Below are 17,606 nucleotides of genomic sequence, written 5' to 3'. Positions count from 1 at the left end.
ACTGCCTTTCCAAGTAATCACACCAGCAAAAGAAAAGGATATCTTTTCCATTTCCCATCATTATAAGTTTAAATTAAATTCTGTCTTCTCTTTGTTTCCTTGTTCTCTTGTCTGTGTTGTTTCTTTGAGGCTTAGAAGAGGATCATTTTGTGAGACCATCTCTATGGAAACTCTAAGAAAATACAGAAAGAATTGGCCAAGTTGGAACGAACACAAACAGTGAAATCCATTTCATAGTCCTCTTGTGGACTGTGATTGTCCAGCGCATCTCTGTCTTTTCCTGTTCTGATGCTGAAACGCTTCGTCTCTCGTTTTTTGTTTTTTTTTTTCATCTCTCATTTTGTACAACCTCAGCCATCTCTGAGACACAGTGTCCCTCTGACCTCAGGAGGAAGGATTTGCTTCCTACATAACAGCACTAACAGGATAGTTGTTCTCATCCCTGCTAATGTGTCTGGGGATCCGAGGTGAAGGAAACGATGCTTTACTTGCTTCGTTTACTCCTTTTCTTTCTCCTTGATGGAAGCTAAGGCTCTGTAAATGTTATTGCATTCTATTTATTCTATAATGGCTACTTAGCAAAAGGTTTAGCCTTTCTTCTCTACTGAACCTCAAATGAGAGCCTTTAAGAAATGTAACTTCTTTCTTCAGGTAATGCAACAGCGACACATATATTGATGTGTGTGTAATATAGCATATACTTTGCCCAGATGGACAAAATCTCAATAGATTTTGCTAAAAAAAAAATAGCACAAATCTCAATGAAATTATTTAATATGTACCATTTTTGAAAATATGCACTGGTAAGACCAACTCAGTGAAGACCAACTCAGTGGATGGACTGAGTAGAAGCTCCAAAGCACTTCCCAAACCACACTTGCAAGAAAAAAATGTCATGGTAAATGTTTGGTGGTTGGCTACCCGAACTAATCCGCTACAGCTTTCTGAATCCCAGCGAAACTACTGCATCTGAGGATCATGCTCAGCAAATCAATGAGATGCACCAAAAACTACAAGGCTTGCAGCCAGCACTGGTCCACAGAAAGGGTCCAATTCTTCTCAATGACAATGCCCCACCGCAGGTCACACAACTAACACTTCAAAAGTTGAACGAATTGGGCTACGACATTTTGCCTCATCTGCCATATTCACCTGACCTCTCGCCAACTAACTACCACTTCTTCAAGCATTTTGATGACTTTTTGCAGGGAAAACACTTCCACAACCAGCAGGATGCAAAAAAAGTTGTCCAAGAGTTCATCATATCCTGAAGCACAGATTTTTTTTTTTGCTACAGGAATAAACAAACTTATTTCTAATTGGCAAAAATGTGTTGATTCTAATGGTTCCTATTTTGATTAATAAAGGTATGTTTGAGCCTAGTTATAATGATTTAAAACTCATAGTTTGAAACCACATTTATGTTTGCCCCAAACTAATACATGGACAAAAGGCACATAATAAGATGCTCAGCATCACTAATTATTAGAAATGCAAATCAAAATCACAATGAAATAACAACTCACACCAGTCAGAGTAGCCATCATCCAACCTTCTCACAGACAGGACACAAGTCTGGGATCTTATGTATCTTTGTACCTATTTGTATCTTTCATTCATAAAAATGATTAATGGCAGAGAGGCTGAAAGTAGCATGATGCTTTGAAAGGTTCTTAATTCTCACCAAATGAGAATTTCTTTTTTTTTTTTTTTATTGAGAATTTCTAACAAAGTATTTATTTTACATAAAACTGAGAGATGGTATTAAATGTAAAATTATGAAAAAGAAGGAACTAAAGAAGCTCTGATGCAAACATTGTTGAATTCTTTTGTCAATCTCAGGGAAAGAATATTAAATGTTTAATGGCATTTTAATGATGATAACCTCGGAATTAGATTTCTCCAGCAGTGTTAATGCTGAGGGAGGCTATTTAATACATTTTTTAAATGTCATGTAGGTGGGATTTACATAAATAGAAGCAGTTATATACACATACAGATAACTAACATTTGCTTTGCTAATATGTATCACTGTAAATCTAAGACAGGGCACAGAACAATAGATTAAAACATTTGTCCAACCAACAAAACAGGCAAATTGGCTAGTTGCCCTGGGATTTTTAATTGGAAAATTCCTGACTAGATCCAGGTATGTTATGGTATTTTAAATTAGTGTCTTCCTTTATCAGATAATTTCAATAATTTGAAGATGTTGAGAAAGAAGTAGCATGTCTTTTGTCTTCCATAGTTGGTGAATGCATGAAGAGGATGTTGGATATTCTACATCCAAAAGAGTGGAAGGCTCTTAGTCCTCAAGGCAACAAGCAGTATGCTGTGACTCTGTCCCCTTGGGCACATGGAGCTTTAGAACTTCCTGTAAACCCAAGTTCAGTGCGGTTTGTTTGCTTAAGTTTCATGTCTCTGGGTAAGACAGTCGCCATGCTACCATCAGGTAGCATGGGTAAGCCAGTTACATCTAGAGAACTAGAGTTCATGCCCACAGAATTTCATGTAAAAGAAAACAATCCCTCAGATCTGTCAGACCGGCTTTTACATGGAAGTTCCTGCACATGAACATGTGTGATTTAATCTGCTTCTTGAACTCAGGACATCTGAACATTTGCTTGAGATCCCCAAGGAAAACAGAGATCATGAAAGGACAAAGCAAGCTTCATCACCAACTCCGTTATGATGGTCTCTGGTGGTAGACATGACAACATGGAGAACATGCCTGTATCAGATGGACATGAGTCTGAGTAAGCTCGGGGAGTTGGTGATGGGCAGGGAAGCCCGGTGTGCTGCAGTTCATGGGGTCATAATGAGTCGGACATGACTGAGCAACTGAACTGAACTGATTGTGGTATATAACTATTTTTATATATTGTTGGGTTCTATTTGCTAATATTTTCATGTAGATTTTTGCACTTATGTTCCTGAGAGATATTGGCCTGTAGTTTCTTTTTTTAGAATTTACTTTTGGCTGTGCTGGGCCTTCATTGCTGTGTGGGCTTGTCTCTTGCAACAAACGGGGCTTACTCTCCATTGGTGGTACATAGGCTTCTCTTTGAGGTGGCTTCTCTTGTTGTGGAGCATGGGCTCCGGAGCACAGGTTCAATAGTTGTGGTGGATGGGCTTAGTCGCTCTGTGGCATGTGGAATATTCCCGGACCAGACATCTAACCTGTGTGCCCTTCCTTGGCACATGGATTCTTATCCACTGTACCAACAGGGAAGTTCATTATATAATTTCTGCTGTTTTAAATTTGTTAGACTGTCTGTGGCCCAGAATGTGGTATGGTATATCTTTGTGAATCTTCCACATGAGCATGAGAATAACGTGTGTTCTGTTGTTGCCATAATTCATAGATGTGAATTGTATCCAGTTGACCAATGTTATTTCTTAAATATTTATTTGGCTGTGTCAGGTCTTAGTTGTGGCATGCAGGATCTTCATTGCATCATGTGGAATCTTCTGTTGCAGCTCACAGACTCTCTGGTTGTGATGTGCAGGCTCAGGAGTTGGGGGGTGTGGGCTCCAAAGCATGTGGCTTCAGTAGTTACAGCACATGGGCTTAGTTGCTCCTTGGCATGTGGGATCTTAGTTCCTGAACCAGGGTTTGAACTCGTGTCCTTTGCATTTCAAGGCGGATTCTTAACCACTGGACCACCAAGAGTTTCCTAGATATTATTGCTGAGTTTAACTCTGTCCTTCCTGATTTTCTGCCTGATGACCTGACCATTTCTGATAGACAGGTGTTGAAATCTCCAGCTCAGATAGTGGGTTTACCCATGTCCTTTGCAATTCTATTAGCTTCTTCTTCATGGTTTGTCTGTTGTTAGGTTCGTTCATATGAAGGATTGTTATGTCTTCCTGATAATTGGCTTCATTATTTATCCCTGATACCTTCCCTTGAAGTTTGTTCTCTGTGAAACTAATAGGCTGCTCCTGCTTTCTTGTGACTGCTGTTTACATGTGGATTTTCTTTCATCTGTTTGTCTTTACACCCAGCGTGAGCTTCCTATAGACAACATATGACTGAGTCTGCTGTTTTGATCTAGCTTACAATCAATTATTGGTCATTTAGATCACTGACTTGCAAAGTGATTATTGATATAGTTGGATTAGTATCTACCATATGTTACTGTAGTTTATTTGTTGTCCTTTTCCATCTAACTTTTTTTGACACTTTTTCTGCCTTTTGTGATTTTTACCTGCGCATTTTGTATGATGTCATTTTCTCCCTTTTATTAGCATATCACTTAAATATTCTTTTTACTTTTTTTAGTGGTTGCCCTAGAGTTTGCATCATACAGCTAATCATAGGCCACTTTCAAATAATGTCAAAATTCAAAGGTTCAAATACCTTAAAATAACAAAATAATCTTAGTCCCTTCCTTCAATCCCTAGAATCTTTGCTGTCATTTAAAAAATTTATATACAAGCATATTGTTGTTGTTGTTGTTTAGTCATTAAGTCATGTCTGACTGTTTGTGACCCCATGGACTGTAGCCTGCCAGGCTCCCCTGTCCATGACATTTCTCAGGCAAGAATACTTGAGCAGTTTGCCATTTCCTTCACCAGGGGATCTTCCTGACCCAGGGATTGAACCTGCATCTCCTGCATTAGCAGGCAGATTCTTTACTGCTGAGCCACCTGGGAAGCCCATATACAAGCATACACAAGCAAATATAAGTATATAATATATGCTTACATAATTGAATATATTGTTGGTAGCATTATTTAACAAAGTGTTATCTGATAGATACATAAGAACTAAGAAAAATAAGTTTATTTTGACTTCACTTATTCTTTCCTCAATGCTCTTTCTTCCTTTCTGTAGGCCTGAGTTTCTGGTCTTCTCTCTAAACAGCTATTTTTTCCTTCTGTCTAAACAACTGATAATTTTTCTTCTCTAAACAACTTATTTTTGCCATTTCTTCCAAGGCAACAAATTCACTCAGTCTTTGTGTGTCTGAGAAAGTCTATATTTCTCCTTCATCTTTGATAGATAATTTTTCAGGATATAGAATTCTAAGTTGGTCGTTTTTTCTCAACACTAAATACTGTTCTCTCTTCTCTTCTTGCTTTCATGGATTCTGAGAAATTAAATGTAATCCTTAGCTTTGTTTCTCTAGGGTATTAGAGAATGATTAAAGAAAATTCAGGAAATACAAACAAACTTTAACCCTTCATGAAGCAAACAGTCTCCATTTGGAAAACTGCAAAATGGGGGAGAAGGCAAGAAGCTTTTCTAAGAATGAATGAAGAACAAGATAGAGACAAATAGAAAAATTCTGATTGGTTGGGCAACACAGTAGATCTTGTTTAGGACAAGAAGGAGCAAGGTAAGAAGTATAGAGCCCAGAACTAGCTCAGCCTTTGGGGACTGACTGACTGGATATTGCAGTGTTTTTGGTCAAGAGGAACATGTCCAGAGACGCAAAAGTCATATAAGTTTCAATTTGCTGCCACAGCACCCTAGGCAGAAGCAGCTCCGTCTTGGACCTAGAAAGTTATTTCAACACCAGACAAGGTGTTTCCCCCCTCTGGTATCTCTCAGGATTTCTTGTTTATCTTTGGTCTTATGTAGATTGAGCATAAAATTCCAGCCAGTTTTCATAACCCTAAAAACAATTATGCTATTAAAGTGCTGCACTCAGTATGCCAGCAAATTTGGAAAACTCAGCAGTGGTCATAGGATTGGAAAAGGTCATTCCAATCCCAAAGAAAGGTAATGCCAAAGAATGTTCAAACTACCGCACAACTGTGTATTTCATATGCTAGCAAGGTAATCCTCAAAATCCTCCAAACTGGGCTTCAGCAGTGTGTGAACCAAGAACTTCCAGATATACAAGCTGTATTTAGAAAAGGCAAAGGAACCAGTGGTCAAATTGTCAACATCTTTTGGATCACAGAAAAAGAAAAAGAATTCCAGAAAAACATCTACTTCTGTTTCATTAACTATGCTAAAGCCTTTGATTATGTGGATAACAACAAACTGTGGGAAATTCTTAAAGAGATAGGAATACCAGACCATCTTACCTGCCTCCTGAGAGGCTTGTATGCAGGTCAAGAAGCAATACTTAGAACCAGGCACAGAACAACAAACTGGTTCAAAACTGGGAAAGGAGTGTGTCAAGGCTGTATATTGTCACCTTGCTTCTTTAACTTCTATGCAGAGAACATCATGTGAAATGCTGGGCTGGATGAGTCACAAGCTGGAATCAGGATTGCTGGGAGAAATATCAATAACCTCAGATATGCAGATGACACCACTCTAATGCCAGAAAGCAAAGAGAAACTAAAGGGCCTCTTGATGAGAGTGAAAGAGAAGAGTGAAAAAGCTGACTTAAAACTCAACTTTCAAAAAACAAAGATCATGGCATCCAGTCCCATCACATCATGGCAAATAGATGGGGAAATAATGGAAACAGTGACAGACTTTATTTGCTTGGGCTCCAAAATCACTGCATATGGTGACTGCAGTCAGTCATGAAATTAAAAAACACTTGCTCCTTGGAAGAAAAACTATGACAAACCTGGACAGCATATTAAAAAGCAGAGACATCACTTTGCCAACAAAGGTCTGTCTAGTCAGAGCTATGGTTTTTTCAGTAGTCCTGTATGGATATGAAAGTTGGACCATAAAGAAAGCTGAGCGCCGAAGAACTGATGCTTTTGAACTGTGGTGTTGGAGAAGACTCTTGAGAGTCCCTTGAACAGCAAATAGATCAAACCAGTCAATCCTAAAGGAAATCAACCCTGATTATTCATTGGAAGGACTGATGCTAAAGCTCCAATACTTTGGTCACTTGATGCAAAGAGCCAGCTCATTAGAGAAGACCCTGATGCTGGGAAAGATATAAGGCAGAAGGAGAAGGGATGATAGAGGATGAGATGGTATCACTGACTCAGTGAACATGAGTTTGAGCAAACTCCACAAGATGGTGAAAGACAGGGAAGCCTGGAGTGCTGTAGTCCATGGGGTTCCAAAGAGTCAGACACGACTTAGTGACTGAGCAACAACAAGTTGTTTCATCTATTTCATTTGTTTCTTTCTCTTTGCTCCTTCAGTTAGGCTCTGATGATCCCCAGGTGGGTTAGGTTCTCATTCCTAGGTTTCCCTAAGTGCAGCCTTATTGAGAACAGAGTGTTCGCTCTATTAGAGCATAAAGGGTTTTCTCACTGACATTTACTGTGAGGACCTGGTTGAGCTCCTCAGGGTAAACCCCACAATCTTGTGGGTGTCCCCCCCATCATTAGGTCCTTCTGGAGTTCTTAACACAGGTTGTCTCCACTGAGCCTCTGGCAACTCACAAATTACAGTTAAGGCTTTCCTATCCCAGAACTGGCTCCTGGGGTAATTTCCACTTGTGTGTCTCCACTCCAGATGTTTTGTTCTCACATGTGGGATGCAGGAGTGGGACAGAGGTGGGTAGTTCCTGGCCCTGGGGCAGCTAGGCAATGAGGAAACCTGAATAGGTTAGCCTCTGTAAAGCGGTTTCTCTTGAGGTCAGGTCTGGTGAAGACCTGGAGCTCTAGGAAAAAATGATACTCAAACATAAAAGCATCATGAAGAATTCCTTGGACCTTATAAGCAAAAGCAACATTCCTTAGTGTCAATAAAAAGGGCACATTAGGTTTTGACTTGATTTACTGATCATCAATCCTTGAGTTGAGAAAATCCCTTGGAAAATGGAATGGCTACCCACTCCAGTACTCTTGCCTGCAGAATTCCACGCACAGAGGAGGCTGGTTGGCTACAGTCCATGTGGTTTCAAAGAGTCAGACATGATTGAAGTGACTGACACACTTTTGCTTCTTATCCAGTGTAATGGAGCAAAAAGTCACCAGTGACATGTTTCCAATGATACTTATAATAACTTTTAACGCTTTGAAAATGCAGTTTTGTTAGTCTGACTTCATCCTCTCTATACTCAGAAACGACACCTTATAAGCACAAGCTGGGAGGACATCTGTGCAAGTAATTCAGGAAAGCTTGAGAACATGACTGTGTCAGCAGGATGTGAAGAACTCCGTGGCAGACAAGTGTGTGTGTGGTTGTCTTGGAGATGAGACATTCAAGGCCACATAGGAAGACAGTGCAGACATTGTCTTGACCGACGCCTTCCCAACAGGGCGATTCCAAATGACAAACTCTGAATAATAAGTAGCCTGTTCCTGGGAACCACACGAACGTCTCCTCATCAGATGTTTGTTTACATAACAAATCGTTGCCTGAGATACTGAACCACCCCGAATCCATGACACACTGTTTTTGTGCTACATAGAAACTCACAAGTGTTGTCTTACATGACTGTACAAGCCACCTAAAATATTTCAGCAGGTTCAAAGCCACTTCCACTTTCACCTGATTCATTCTTTTTAGAGAGAGAGAGATCTGTTTTTAAGGTAGGATTTAAATGGTGCCTCTGGAGAAGGAAATGGCAACCCACTCCAGTACTCTTGCCTGGAAAATCCCATGGATGGAGGAGCGTGGTAGGCTACAGTCCATGGGGTTGCAAAGAGTCGGACACGAATGAGCGACTTCACTTTCTTCTTTCTTTCTTTAAATGGTGCATGAGACCAGAATCTCTTTAAGAAAAAAACAAAAAAACATTTATTGGAGTTTACTTGCCTTACGGTGTGTTCTGTTTATTTCTATTGTGCAGCAAAGTGAATCAGCTATATGTGTAACTATATCCCCTCTTTTTGGATTTCCTTCTCATTTAGGTCACCAACAGGGACAGAGGGGTGGGATGATTTGGGAGATTGGGATTGACATATATACACTATTGATAGTATGAATAAAATAGATAATTAATAAGAACCTACTGTACAGCACAGAAGCTTTAAAAAATTTTTTAATTTTTTTTACGGCTGTGCTGTGTGGGCATTTTTCTAGTTGTGGCCCATGGTGGCTTCTCTGCCGTGACTCCCAGGTTCTAGAGCACAGGCTCAGTAGCTGTGGCATAGGCTTAGTTGCTCTGCAGTAGGTGGGGTCTTCTCCATCCAGGGATCAAACTCATATCTCCTGCATTGGCAGGTGGATTCTTTAGCACTGAGCCTCCAGAGAAGCCCCCAGAATCTTTTTAGAATACTCTTCTCTCAGCCATTAACACATTCTGGCAATCAGATGGATACACTTTTTAAATAAATTTAAGTTTCTTTTTCTTTGAGTAGGGGAAGTTAATACTGCTTCAAATATTTTTTCTGAAGTTAGGTTTTAAATTTCACATTCATGTATCCCAGGAGGTAGGCAGGACTTTCTAATATATGACAGTAAGGGTCAATAACACTTAAATTCATGTTCAATCATAACATGCTTACATTGTGGAAATGTGCATAAATTATTAATTACTGCTCATTAAATTTTTACAAATGGCAACCCACACCAGTATTCTTGCCTGGAGAATCCTATGGACAGATGAGCCTGGTGGGCTACAGCCCATGGGGTTGCAAAGTGTCAAATGCAACTGAGCAACTAACCCTTTCACTTTCAACCTTTCTCAAGCAAAAAAAATCTAGGTATCTTCCGTTCGTACTCTCATAAATGAAGACTGTCTTGTTAAGATCTGTTGGGCCTGTATCTTGGTCTTCATGGTCTGAATTTCTGCAGCCTCTTCTCAAAATGTTTCCCGCTGTCGCCAGAGCTACTCCTGGTCTCTACTCAAAACTTGCCCCCTCCACTTTTAGCAGGAGTGAGTATACATCTTTAAGTTAAAGGGTCCAGAGATCTCAAGCCAGGCCCCTCAAGGAGTTTATAGTCAGTTTTTCAGGGGCTGTAAGCCTAATCCCAGCACACTGCCCAAGATGACGACTCATGCAGGAGACAGCTTCTCCAGAAGACCCAGGAAGCAAGCTCCCAGCATCAGAGGCAGGTGGTCCTCTTTCAGTCTGCTCTCCTGTGTTCTCTCCTTGCGTCCTCGCTTTCTTCTTCATTTACTTAAGAATCTAGACTATTAACAGATATGCAAAACTCTTACCTACAATGTGTTTGTTTCCCATCTTTAATTTTTCTTTTGATGCTTTGAGTCACCCCTTTGTGTGTCTTTTGATTAAGAAGCACATTCAGTGTAACTATTGTTTTTACTTGTGCTCCTTTGAATAACAACCCGCTTCCTCTGATGCTACTTCACTGCAATAAGAAAGGTGATATTCTCTGTAATTGGAATCAAGCAATAAGTGTTTTGGAAATGACAAAACACTGGGTCAAGTGGCCAGAAAAATCAAACTCCCATCAAACCTAGACATGAAGATGTCTGCCTGAACAATAACAACACTTAGCAACTTTGTAGCCCCTGTTTCACAGAAACAGAGCTTGGGCACCCTTAGCTTCTGCTGAGTACAGGACCACAGACCCCGGAAAGATGTCTTTCTTCGTATTATTCCATGTCACTTTGCTCAGAAGTGTCATCACCAAAATCTGAAATACTGAGAAATGGACTTTGTCCCTTCAAGTGATCCAACGAGTGATCTTTGAGCAAAAAGAAATAGCAAATCTGACAGTAATAGATTCTGGAAAACTGCTAGCAGAGCCTTATCATATATCTACAACTCACCAAAAAGCAGGGAAGATGGAAATTGCTTCTGTTTGCAGACAATGGTGTTATAATCCCCACCCTGGGCTGACATGGATATCAAGGGAGAGGGGCTGAGAGTTTAAACCCATGTTTTGGTTTTCCCCGTGATTAGAAACTATTCATCCCCAAGATACATTCCTGTCACTATGTGAAGGCTGAGAAAAATGAAAGACAGGGTAAGTCTGGCTCTGGGACATACTTATCCCTGAATATCAACTGTAAATCAGTAAAAACACCTGAATTATCAAGATTATTGAGCAAACTCGGCTCAGAACTTGATCTCGTATGCACATGAGTATAAAGCTATTGTGTCTTACACACTGCCAGGTCCCAAAGAGTTCCCGATCTCATAATACTCATCTGAGAATCTGTCACCTAGTCAGACCCTACAAACCCACCACTCCACTCTTTCTGTCTAAGCTGTTAAGATTCTGCCAGGGTGTTTTCCTTTCTTATTTCAGTAAATCCAGCAAAGTAAGCCTTGCCTGCTCAGTGAGGTTTTTTGACACTGTTTTGCTAAAGCCTAAAGTTGACAAAAGCTATAAACACAAAAATCAATAGTATATCTATAGGATAGCAAGGCATGCCTAGAAATAGAATTGGGAAACAATCTTTCCACGATATATAGAGCAATAATAAAATGCTTATAAACAATGTCCACAAGAAAGGCACAGGATCTATATAAATAAAGCAATCGAGTCATTCTGAAAGAAGTAATGGAAAATGCCAACAAAATGGAAAAGTGCGAGAAGAATAAAAGTATCAATTTCTCCCAAATTATCATAGAATTCATACAGTCTTAAAGGACCACAATACTTTACAAACATTTTGCCATGTTAAACAATTAGCACTGTTCTCAGATTGGTAGATTTAGATGGAATATGACTAGAGTGTTACATCTTTAATTTATTTTGGCAGGTAAATGATATTAGACTACATAAGCATTAGTCTTATCTTTATAAAAATAAATAAGATTTAATTACATCTTCAAAAGCATTTACATTCAGCTTAATTTAAGTCATTCTGATTTCTTTATAGTTTTCATTCTAATTTATCTTTTAATTTTAAAGATAATGTTGAAGTAATATAATTTTCATTGAACAAATCTAGGTGATCTATTGAAGGGAAAGTAATGTTTAGAAGGAAAAAAATTTAGTCATATTTTGTAAAGTTTTATTACCTTCATTTTAGCAAAATCACTGTTTTCAATTATTTATATAAATATCCCTTCCCTTCAACAGAATATGAAAGCTATGCAGTGATAGTCAGCGGTCTTGCGGTCTTGGATATTTTGTCAAATTTCAGTCACATAGCACTCATAATTTCACACATTTTAAAGTCTTGTCTTGAAGATTCACATACTATTTGATAGTTTATTGGCATTTGTAATTTTATCTTTAAAAGTGTAAACACATCACACACTCACCTCACTTGTACTGTTGCTCACGACTGTTAGGAGGGGCTGCAGGAAGGTTCCTGGATTCATCTGAAAAGCTGGCAGGGGAGTGAGGAAGTGCAGGCATTCCGAGGAGGTGGAGTGGGAACGGGGCACAGGTGGAATCTGGAGGAGCTCTAGGTCCAGAGAAACTATGGAGGGACTTTGACCATGGTTTCTTGACCACAGCACTTATTTATTTTTACTGTGGTATCTTTATGCTTTTATTTGTACATTTTACTACTGTAATACAGACATGACAAGATGGAAGACCAGTATTGGACTGTGATAAATTCAACAATGTCATATCACTTAAGATCTATCGGGTCTTTGGTGAGGATTATTTTCAACGTCATGCTCTATGAAGCTATAGCATCCATTATTGTAAAACCTGTTTTACAAACATATGAAAATACAGTATCATGGGTCTGAAATGTTTCTGAAACAATCTCATAAGAAATAGAAACTTTTATTTATTTTTTAAATATTTATTTTTCTGCACCTGGTCTTGTTTGTGACATGTGGGATCTAGTACCCTCACCAGGGATTGAACCGGGGCCCCTTGCACTGGGAGAAGAAATACTTTTTTCCCTGATTTTTATTTAGCTGTTAGCTCTGAATATGGCAACTAAGGCTCTATATAGGAAGAGTAGTTCTGGATATGATGAAGAATTTAAGCATAGAAGACTTACAGAGGGGTTTTGTTGTGATAAATAAAGCAAAACAGGGAAAAGGGCAAGTAAGACTGCTTTAAATGTGAGACAAGTGGGAGTTCAAAAACAAGAAATGTGGTGGAAAAGGCCACTCCAGTATTTATTGAGGAAATATTGTATGATGGGCCAGGCAGGTTCCCATCCCGTGAACTGTACATTCTTGTGGGCAGATGGGACACCCCATTTTCTGAACCCCAAGCATGCCCTTGACATGTTTTTACTAGCAAGTGTGGTTGGACCTATCTAAGTTGTTGTGTGAAGCAGCAGAATCTGGTGAGTAAAAAATGTGCAAGTTCTGACATTCTGCAGGTTATGAGGAAGGCCTTACAAACAGGTTTTAGTGAACAGATTTCACTCCTTGTGTTGTTTTCATTAAATATTAACATTTCTGTGATGAGGCAGAACTAAACAGGGTCAAAATCACGCATGGATCATTGGAGTTAAGACTTTTTAAAATATGTTTATTTGTGTATTTATTTATTTATGGCTGTGCTGGGTCTTTGTTGCTGCCTGGGCTTTTCTCTAGTTGCAGCAAATGGGGGCTACTCTCTCGTTGCAGTGCCTGGGCTTCTCATTGCAGTGGCTTCTCTTGTGGCGTGCAGGTTCTGTACCTGTGGCACGTGGGCTCAGAAGTTGCGACTCCCGGGGTCCATGGTGTGTGTGCTTAGTAGTCGTGGCCTACAGGCTTAGCAGCCCCACAACATGTGGGATCTTCCTGGACCAGGGATGGAACCCGTGTCTCCTAAACTGGCAGGTGGATTCTTTACCCTGAGCCACCAGGGAAGCCTTGGAGTTAGTCTTTTAAAAAGTAAGCCTCAAAAAGAAACAACAGAGCCTCAAGGATGACAACGGTCATCTTACTTGCATTCATCTCCCTAACAATAATCGCTGGTAATTATTGAGTGCTCTTTGTGTACCACACATCAGTATGTACTTTAAATGCATTATCCCATTTGTTATGTAATTGTACCAAAGATATGTTGGATATTGATGTTTAATGTCCAATTTTCAAGTAAAGTATCCTCACCACCATCTATTAATACTATGTCTGTTTCCATGAGCTCAGTTTCTCTGGCTTAATCCTGTTATGGAAGGCTTGCAAGACATATCTCAGCATGTTATAGTAGGCTTTTCTTCTAATGTATTATTTTATCATTTACACTTAATATTTTTGTGTTATATCTACTGGTGGTGTTTCCAACTGAAATTAGTCCATTTCTACGTAAGTACATCTCATGATGTCAACATATTATTTGTGATTCTTTTTCTCTGTTAAATTCTATAAGCATACTCTTATTTGAGGCAATTATACAATTCTGCTCTCACAATGACACATTTAAATTGTTTAAATAGATACCAACACAAATTCTCATTTATACCAAGGAGCTGGTCATTTCTGAAGTCATGGAAAAATAAACAAAGAACAGCTAGTTGAGCCATCCTACAAAAAGGCTGACTTTTAAAATTTTCTCATATTTTCCTTTAAGTTCTCCATGTTTCCCATCCATGATAAACCAAGATTATGTAACAGAAAATTTCAAATTAGGCTTAAATTCCAAAATCAAGTTTCAGTTCAAATTCTTTCTCCAAGAGAACTAGTTTTCTAAACTTCTTCTCTTTTTCTCAAATCTAATCAAAACATTTGAGATAGTTAAAATTCAAAAAACCTCAAGGTCTCATCAAGGTTACTTTTATGTGTCTGTCTTAATAGGGAACCACAATTCTACCTCTGCATTTCTAGTGGAAGGACTTGCCATCAAAGGGCTATGCACAGGTCCCTTGACTAGGAGTATACAGTTTAAAATCTGGTGTTTATTAAATGTGCACAATATTGGGATGTAATTGGCATTTTAAAAAATTCAGTAATGCCCATTACAAATATCTGGACAGACTCAAAAATAACTGGTTAACCTTAAAATAAAGAGAACCACCATTTAATAACACATTTTTACCTTGGTAAGAATGAAACAGTGTGACCTAGGAGAGTCTAGAAATTCTTGGATTAATTATAATAACATGGTGATAGGTATCTCAAGGTACTTTCTAAACTCAGCAAGCCACTGGGCTCCAACTGCTCCATCCACAACCCGATGATCACAACTAAGTGTAACAGACATCATGCTAGCCACATCAAATCCTTTTTCATTATCTGCTGGAACCCGTTGATCCTCTGAAGCACCAATTACCAAAATACATGCTTGGGTGGGTTAATAATAGCAGAGAAGTTCTTCATCCCAAACATTCCTAAATTTGAGGTTGTAAAAGTGCCACTCTGGAACATACGCGGCAGTAGTTCACCCTCTCGTGCTTTGGTTGCTAAAGAAACAACGTCATTAGCAATGGTCCAGTCCTTTTATATGTGCATTAAATACAATAGGTGGGATAAGTCCTGCTGGAGTACTGACGGCAACACTGATATCAACAACATGATTTTGTCTTACAACTGTGTCCAGCCAAGAACTTCCTTCAGGAACTTTTAAACATGCCAAAGCTGAAGCTTTATAATGAAGTCATTGATGGAAATTTTGCTTTTTCCTTGTAACATCTTCTTTCCTACCAACAAAACTTCTCCCATATTTACATCAATAGAAAGGTAATAATGAGGTACTGTTTGCTTAGATTGCATTAACTGTGGTGCGATGACTTGGTGAAGGTTGGTGACTGGGATATCTGTGAAGACACCCAGAGGAACTGGAGCCACTCTTCGACTCAGGGGAGGCACAGCTGCTGCTGGAGTGGGGGCAGTCTTCATAGGCGCAAAGGAGTTGTCCTTCTTAATGATTCTGCCGTCTGGTCCCTTTTACTTGTGTAAAGTCAACCCCTTTCTCTGCTGCCAACTTCTTTGCAAGCAGGCTAAAGAGCACTCTTCCCTTTGGTCCAGCTGGAGCTGGGCGGGGCGGGGGCGCTGAAGGTGGATGGGCTAGGCGGTTTTAAATCAGTTACTTCAGTTGGCCGATAGTCAGCAAACGCTGGTATATCTGCCTCTTTTTCTACAATGATACAGAGTAGGGTTCCTACAGGGACATCTCGTGTGCCTTCAGGGATCAGGATTTTGATCCCTTCTTCCTGTACTTCGAAACCTATAGAGGCCTTGTCAGTCTCTATCTCTGCCAATAAATCTTCGTTTAGCTTCTCACCCACTTTCCACCCCCACCCCCCACCCCCCCATCTCTGAATGTGTCCATGGTCACGATGGGAGAGAGGGCAGGGAGAACCACCTGCATGTGAGTAGGAGATGAGCTACCAAGAGCCTGAGCAGAGGGTGCACGTGACGGAGCAGCGGCGGCAGGGGTTAGTGCAGGGCTCCTTGTGGGGCAGGTGCTGCCAAAGAATCAAATGTGTAATTTTTAAAGATTTCAATACCTTCAGGCTCTTCAACTGTGATACAGATGATTGCTCCAACTGGAACATCTCTGTTACCTTCAGCAACAAGGATCTTTGCCATGTAGCACACCTCCACGCTCTCAAATCCAACAGTAGCTTTATCAGTTTCAACCTCTGCAATTAGTTCACCCTCATTGATTTTTTTCTCCTTCCTCCTTTTCCCAGCAGGCTATATTGCCTGCCTGCATTGAGGGAAAAGTGAAGGCAATGGAACCTTCTGATGCGGGGGTAGGCTATGCAGCGGCGGCTAGGCGATCCCCAGAGCTGCAGCAAGACGCGATTCCGCGGTGTGGCGCAAGAGATGGGGTTCCAGCCGCAGAGTGCCCGGACTCTGCCATATCCTGTGGTCTTGCTGCTGCAACGAGCCAGAGCCGAGCCAGCCTGCGAGGTCACGCACGGAGCTCCCGGCTCCTCCCGCAAGGCCATCCACCGATCCCCGAGTCTTGCCCTTGGGGCTGCATTCTGAGCCCGTCGCGCACGGACGCGCCACAGAGTGCCACGGACCTTACACCCGAAAAGCAGCGCCGTATCCGGAGTGACCTTTCCAAGAGCAGCGCGGCGTTGCCGTCAGCCGCGCCGCGCGGCCGCAAGTTGCCGTAAAACGGGCTGCAACGATCCCCCACCCGCCTCCCCACCGCGGCTCCGCGGACCAGAAATGCGGTGAACGTACGGTCTTTCTTCGTGAAATGGGGCTAAGGATGACCCAGAGCGGGTCAGGGAGGCTGCTATAGAGCCACGCGGGGCAGCAGCGTTCCAGCAGGCCAAATCTGGGAGAATTAGGCTTAGAGAGGAGTGGAAGGTGGTGGGCTCTGTGGTGAAGGCGTCTCTGAGGAGGACAGGACCTGAGTGCTGTGATCCTTAATTGTAGCTTAAATTATGGATGATACTTTGGCGTGAATTAATTTTTAAAAATTTTGTGATCCCATTTTAATTTATTTTTTATGCAAAGACTTCCTCTCCTGATCCTCACTTTCTCCTTTCCTAGCTGTCTGTGATTTTTATCTGTTTCTTACAACTTAACTTGATTTGTTAAAAAATCACATCATCCAGGTGGTATGTAAAATACTTTCTATTATTTTTAGATAAGAAAAAAGAGAAATGAATTCCCTGGTGATCCAGTGGTTAGGGCCCCATGCTTCCCCATGCAGGGGGCTCAGGTTTGACCCGGGTCAGGGAACTAAGATCCCACCTGCCCGCTGGACAACTATGCCCACGACCACAACTATAGCAGAGCCTTGACCTGCAAGGAAGACCCAGCACAGGAAAAATATATAAAAATGTTCCCTTCGTCCTGCACCCCAGGGCATCCCACCTCTCTAGGCTGATACCTACCTATACTCATGGCTGATTCACATTGTTTTGGGGCAGAAACCAACACAACATGTAAAGCAATTAACCTCCAAACAAAAATAGGTTTTAAAAAGTAGTATCAGGCCCCCCCTCAAAAAAAAAGATCTGTGGAATATGTAATGAAGGTATACAGGTCAAAAT

At 40.6% G+C, this 17,606-nt stretch overlaps 1 pseudogene; it reads right to left on the bottom strand.

The window, feature by feature from the left end:
• Positions 1 to 14,518: 14,518 nt before the first annotated feature.
• Positions 14,519 to 16,609, bottom strand: LOC122443656 (annotated as a pseudogene).
• Between the last annotated feature and the right edge of the window lie 997 nt (positions 16,610 to 17,606).

The sequence above is a fragment of the Cervus canadensis genome, chromosome 6, assembly GCF_019320065.1.
Source record: "Cervus canadensis isolate Bull #8, Minnesota chromosome 6, ASM1932006v1, whole genome shotgun sequence".
Classification (NCBI taxonomy): domain Eukaryota; kingdom Metazoa; phylum Chordata; class Mammalia; order Artiodactyla; family Cervidae; genus Cervus; species Cervus canadensis.
The sequence above is the reverse complement of the archived record's forward strand: the minus strand, read 5'-3'. Positions and strand labels throughout refer to the sequence as shown.